Genomic DNA, 6,829 nt, shown 5'->3' with positions numbered 1-6,829 from the left:
CTGACACCTAGAACAGACACTTCATTCTTCTGCATTTCCGTTTTCAAATTCTCCAATTTTCCTGCTTGATTCAAGGTCCTGACATTCCATGTTCCAATCTTGTATCCATGCTGTTTCTTCTGATCTTCGCACTTTTTCTTGTTGTAACGCCTGCATGACATTTCCTCTAGAAACACTCCCCCCCGGAGATCCGATTGGGGGAGTAGTTTACCTCCGGATTGTTTTGCCTCCAGAGGAAACATCTCGCATATATGGTATCTCTGCTTTTGGAAAGAGACTATCCAGGAAAAGTGATAATGTGGTAAAAAAAAAACATGGATAATGTGAAATGGAGGAAGCATCCCAGTACTTGTGTGTCAATGGTTATGCTTTGCTGATGTACATTGGTAGCTAGGTTCTCAGACAGACTTACACTAAATCCTATTTCTCTGATGTCAGGATATAACCCGGTCTCAAGGGCTACTAGCATCCATGTAGCATCTCCAAACATAATGCAGTATTGCATACAATTAATTACAGGATACCACAGCAATAACTACAACTACAGTATACTACATATAATGGAGACTAATTATAAATAATTCCATTATGATGGCAACTGAATTTTCCCTTCCTGTGTCAAGTCATTCATATTCCAGCTATAATATAAAACTAACCATCCTATGTCTTCTACAGTTTTTCGGTATCCATTAAGTTACATAGAGATAATAATAATTAAAGTATTATTAGAAATAATCCCATTAACAGCGATACTAAACAACTTAATTATGTCGAATTACGTACATACAAATTATATATATATATATTTGTCGCTACAGCCCCAGAGGGCCTAGGCCTACCTCCATGAACTTCTCCGTTCACTTCAGGTTTTCTAGCTCTTACACGTTCGGTAGGACTCCTTGGGCGGGTGATCAGCTTTTCGCAAGGCCTCTACCTGTACACAAACACAGACACACGCACACAAACACAAACTAAACACCCATGCCTTGAGTGGGATTCGAACCCACTATCCCGGTTTCCAAGCGAGCGAAGACAGTACATGCCCATAGGTTACTTACGAGATAATAATTACAAATTAAGTATAATTAGAAATAATCCTATTAGGACTGATGCGAAACATGATTTGATATCAAATTGCTACATAAATACCAACCTGGGTGAGACTCGTGCAGTGTTGCGCTCAGTGCTTAGTTGTTCACACACCTTCTACAAGGTAAAGTAACATTTCAAATAGCTTCTGACCTTGTACAGTGTCTCTTCATACCAATCAGAATTAATAACTTATTAAGAAATATAATTATACGGTTACTGGGTAACAATTTATCAGATGTCATTCTACCTAGGAACAAAATCATGTAAACTACCTGTTGGAGAGTGTGCAGGAGGAAGTGATCGTGACCAGCCATGTCAACAGAAACTGAATTAATTCACGAAAAAATAAACACAAGCATATAGCACCGCACTGGGTTCAATCGGAGTAGTGTCGGCTTGGAAGGCAGCAGCGTCAGTAGCGAGGTATTCGGACTCTGTGGTTGCTATACCTCTGTGCATCATAAAGCTAACGAGTTTAAGTTTCATGTTTGCTTGAGAACACAAAATTCGTTTCCATTAACTGATATTTTTATAATAATTCACTCTTCCCTCGCAAACCGATGTAACTGCAGTTAGTTTATCCTTGGAGTTGTTATGTCACTGTTAATATGAAATGACGGAAATACAGACGTATGACTTTAATGACAAAACAAGATACGTAAATGGTGACGTCACATTGGAGGCCCTGGCTAGTAAATAACGAATTATGCAGTTTCTGGAGAGCACGAAATTTCGAGTGACACTAAAACGTTACAAACATATACTTATGAATTTTAAAATAAGTCCACTCTTATAACACTTAAAATATTAAGCACTTTTTACATCAAAAATTTCCGCCAGAATTCCCTCAAAATTTTCACGTAATTCTTGATGCTAATTATCTCTTGAAAACTGTAATTATGCGCATCTTAGTCACGACATATGCAATTTCAAATGAAATGACAATACTAAAATTGATAAGACTGCTATATATAAATGTAATGAACACTGTAATATTTGGAAACAACGCCACTTCGGAAAGTATCATAACCTGTTCGCCAAGCAAACTACTTTAACGTGCTTTCTTCACTTTTCAACACCACATTCAATTAATATGAATTAGTACAAAGCCACAGATACTTGCAAATCCTCTAATTAGCACAACTCACGGTACTGCAGGCTGCTATACCACACAAAGTATGTAGCTTCAGATAAACATATCACTGAACACACGAGTCCCACCTACCTTCTTTCACGGTCAGCGGCGCTCTGACATACCTGAACTTAGCTGAATGACAAGTTCACTGAACAGGGGAGGATTGAGAGCAGTTATTCGACACGTGTCAATCTCAGCGACGGTGAACTTACATTCAGCGGCGGTTCCCGTAAAATACATATTATATTCCAAGCTTCACAAAGCCTAAATTTGAGTGCACCATGTGTTACATAAGTGGGTTGAAATATTGATTCCCTTAAAGTGCATTAACCCACGAGTTTGCTAAATCAAGATGATGCAACCTGACACAGAATCTGCGAATATGGTATACATTTAGTGATGCAGAAACTTGTTCGCTTCTCTCAGACCAAACTCATGGGATCCTCATGCCAGCAAAGTCCTCCAAAATTCCAGTACTCTTTTTACCTAGTTCTGTTGATACACTCTACACCCTATCCTCAGCTAGACTGACTGACTCTACAGCACTCACTCAACAAAGGACTGATTAGCAGTGAATAATGAGAAATACAAACAAAGTGGCTGGGTCTAATCTGAGGAACAATTCTTCTCTCTGTGACTGAGCAACTAATATCTGGGGTGAGATTGTGTCTGAGGGCTCTAGAATACACAAATGGCTAGCAACTCAAAGAAGATGTTCAGGCTAAGAACAGTACAGACAAAATCTCATGTGTTAGTTACATACCATCCACACTGTACATCTTCACAGGAAGTACAGAAAAGTTGGGGGGGATTCCACTGTTGCACCTTCATGGCTCACTCTGACATCAGTCCTGATATAACAATCTCTTCACAGCCGCCTCTCCAGAACTGTCAAACAGTAACCTTTATATAATGCTTGCTTACACAACCATTAATTATAATCCATTTACAGTTTGATTATTAACATGTATTTTTCGAATGATCTTTTCACTAGATATTTTGAACATCCTCAGTCTCCACAAACCATGCTGTTTGATTAAGTTATTCTGCTTCGTTAGTATTGACAGGATTACTTAGCCATGGCTGGGGGACAAAGGGTCAGGATTCCTTACATTATCCTGTAACCTGAGAATGGAAACTATTTTTATACAGGAATTTACTTAGAACTAAATCATTTAATTTGACATGATTGTAAATTACAAACACATTTTAAATATCTAACTCAACCCTTAACTTTCACTTCAATTCTTAGGACACCATCTACTAAAAATAATAATTTTATTAATTCCTAACCATTTATAACAATCTTGTAATATCAAGACCTTGCACACAAAATTGTTTACATTATCTGAAGGTATGTTCACTAGTTAATAACAACTACCAACTGCATAATAGGGATCTACATTAGACGAACCCAATTCAAGAAAATCAGTTTGCGTTTTTATGGGGTATGCCTGATGATGACATACAAGTAGGTCGAAACATGTAGAATACACCTGTATATAACGAATAAGTACATGATAGAACTGAATATATTCTCTCTTCTTATGGAAGTTATCTATTTATATTGTGTTGACGGTCTGACTTACATGATCAAGTACATGTAAGTTTAGGCACTGAAATCAGACATTTCTTAGCAGTGTAGGCAACAACACACTTATATACAGTCCACATATGCCAATGTAGGTAGAGAAATTTCTTTCAATCTGACATATGTTCACATACAGTCAGACACTTACTAGAAATTGTATTTCAGCATTTTGTTGCACTAGTTTAATCACCATGTAGTTGAAACATGTTTTCTAAGTGGTTATCTGAGCAATGAATGACTAGTGAAGTCGCACTTGCTCAAAATAGGAATTAATTCAACTGCAAGTTGGAAATTTCGAATCAGAACAACTGTATTTAGTGATATTTTGAAATGCTTACTGTTGCGAGATAAACATTAATTTCTGGTGCAAGATGGGTATAAAGTTTTTTGAGCTTGGTATATATACTAGTCTTGTACTGACTCCATGGAATTCTGAAAGACTTCCATGGTATGGTGCCTCTTAAAGAGTTATGTGTTCTTTGCACCTACCTTGCTTTGATTCTAGTAACAATCCTCTGTTAAAGCAGCCAGCAATTTGTTATTAGTCAAGGAAAGCCTTTCTCAACCAAGGTTCCCTGGGAACCTAGGACTGGGCAAGAAATCATAAATACACAATTTTCATATTCATGCTTATTTGTTTATACTAATAATGAATGCTAGAGCTATCTATTTCCTATATTTGGAATTAACAACTTGCATAAGAATAATTTTGGTGTACTGCCATTTTAATCATTACAATTTTTTATTGTTGTTCTGTATGTAAATGAGTTATTTGAAAATTTCAACAATCTTAATAACATAATAGCAATTAATTTTGTAATTAATTGGATACAAATGTGTCAAAATAGAAATAAATAGTTCATTCATTCTTTTGTTGTAACCTGTACAGTAGAGTGCAGCGAATGTAGACATGAATGTGAAAGGCCTTTGGTGGTCAGAAACACTGTTGTGGAGATACAAAGCATATGCTTGTTGTAAATGTTGCATAAAGTCAAATTTGTAGTTTAGAAGCATTGTGGCCCTTTAGCCATTCTACTGCATATTTTTGTGTGTCTTACACAATGTCTGATGGTGTTGTATAACATGTTTCTAAACAAGCAGCTGCTGTGATCACACACTCCTCACATGAAGTGAGTTTCACATGAACACTGGAAATTCTGTCATACCTGCTCACCATTTCTGTAGCTGCAGGCCAGTGTGGTGTTTTATACCAAGCTTAAAGAGCATAACATTTTAAAGATACAATTTTACATTAGCATTAGTATATAATAACAAAACAGGATGCACAAAATGAAAATCATTTTGAAGATACTTAACAGCCTTTTGAGATGTGTTTCCAGTAGTCCACTAGCAGATCTGGTGTTCTGGAGAAATTCCAAAGTCAAACAGAAGGACAATCAGAAAAAAGTAACCACCAAGAAGAGAACTATGAGAACAAGCTTCAGAGTCATCCTGTCAAGAGTGAACCTTAGATCAACCTTTGCTCCCTCTGACCTTGTGTTTCCCATTTCTAATGCTGGCTGGAAGTCACATTCGGTACAGCTTTAGCTTTCAATCCAAGCATAAAGGCTGGCTTAATCAGGGAAATTCTCACTGCCTTCCTCAGCCCTGGCAGTTGAATACTGCTGATCATACGTATCTCAGCAGTCTCAGCTCTTCAATGGAATAAATATTACAGGATTTATGTAGAGCGTGGTGTTGTGACGAATGCTACTGAACCACAACACATCAGTCCTACTTTAACCCTCTCAATGGAGAACTTGTAATTTCATTTCGAATCTATTTGACATTCATTGTGTTTTTGATTTATAAATTATTTTTCATATCACTGGTGCATTACGTGTTTCGACCGATATAGTCGTCAACATCATCATCAGATACTTCGAAAAATTCTGCTGCGCCTCCCTCAATAAATAAAATTCCGAAGTTTATGCGTCCAAGTGTTCGTTGTTGGACGTTGGTTGGAAATGCTAGGTTATGATTCCTCTGTTGTCTTGTGCAGATGTTGTTATCTCTGAAAGGTGAGCCAAACTGATGTGAGCTTAATTTATTTAATGAAAACACCGGCCACCATAGAGTACAAATTCTTTATATGTTATATATCCAGATATTACACACAACTGAACACCTTTAAGTAAAAACTATCTCTGAATAGCTGTCAGCCTCAACTGAAGGTCACGCCGCCACAAGTACTTAAATAACTGGGATCACTGGCTTTACTTCTTCCACTATACGGGCTCTATGATGAACGGGTGGGGGATCCCGAAAACTAGGATTTTTCATACAGCTTGCTGTATGAAAAAACCACAGCCTCGTGGGCTGAGACATTACCAGTTTTTATCGGTCGGCTTCGTCCATTACAGAAACCAAACGTGTGACTGAATTCATGCCTTATTCATGGTATTGGTAACTTCTCTGGGTCGGTATAGTTTGCTTGCGGACTAAAACAACGGAGTATTTTATTATTAGTAATTCCGAAATCTATGCTAACCTAACTGCGTCTTTTCACTATATATAAATAATTTGATTGCAACCATTTGGGTGGGGATCCATGGGTACAGGATAAACTACTTTATCTCTCTCTCCGCATGCTTCGTATCATCAATACATAATACTGAATACATTAATATACCGTAGTATAATATAGATTAAACGATGAAAGTTAATTAAGACGTTCCATGAAAAAAGGCATTATTTAATTTAAAGTGTGTAACCCAGTGATAATGGCCGACTGAGTCGAAGCATTATATAAAAAAAACAACGAATTCTGTGAAATTATAAACGGTCATTATTACGACAATAACCTGTGAAAGGAACAATTAAGCGCAGTGCAAGGACGGCTACACAACCCATAACTGATATTTCAAACTATTATCTGTAATAAACAAACAAAGAAAAAATTCCGTGGTTTTAGTCTGCAAGTGAACTATGCAGATCGAGCGACCGCCGCTTGTCGGCGAAGTTAGTGCCAACTTTGACGGATAGAGGGTGTCGCGTGGTCAACGCAACGA

General features: G+C 37.3%; 1 protein-coding gene across 11 annotated transcripts in view; it reads right to left on the bottom strand.

Moving 5' to 3' along the window:
- Positions 1 to 6,314, bottom strand: part of LOC111874375 (alpha-1,3-mannosyl-glycoprotein 2-beta-N-acetylglucosaminyltransferase-like) — an 18,350-nt gene extending 12,036 nt beyond the window's left edge. The window contains exons 1-4 of one of the 11 annotated variants that reach the window (XR_002844549.2): positions 5,947 to 6,308; positions 5,136 to 5,832; positions 4,308 to 4,407; positions 2,991 to 3,115 (exon numbers count right to left, since the gene is read on the bottom strand). The gene's annotated coding sequence lies outside the window, so the exon portion shown is untranslated. The other 10 variants (XR_002844552.2, XR_004514101.1, XR_002844545.2 and 7 more) reach the window with 10 other exon arrangements.
- Positions 6,315 to 6,829: the final 515 nt, after the last annotated feature.

Source organism: Cryptotermes secundus, unplaced genomic scaffold (assembly GCF_002891405.2).
Source record: "Cryptotermes secundus unplaced genomic scaffold, Csec_1.0 scaffold197, whole genome shotgun sequence".
NCBI lineage: Eukaryota > Metazoa > Arthropoda > Insecta > Blattodea > Kalotermitidae > Cryptotermes > Cryptotermes secundus.
This window is presented reverse-complemented; position numbering and strand designations above follow the sequence as displayed.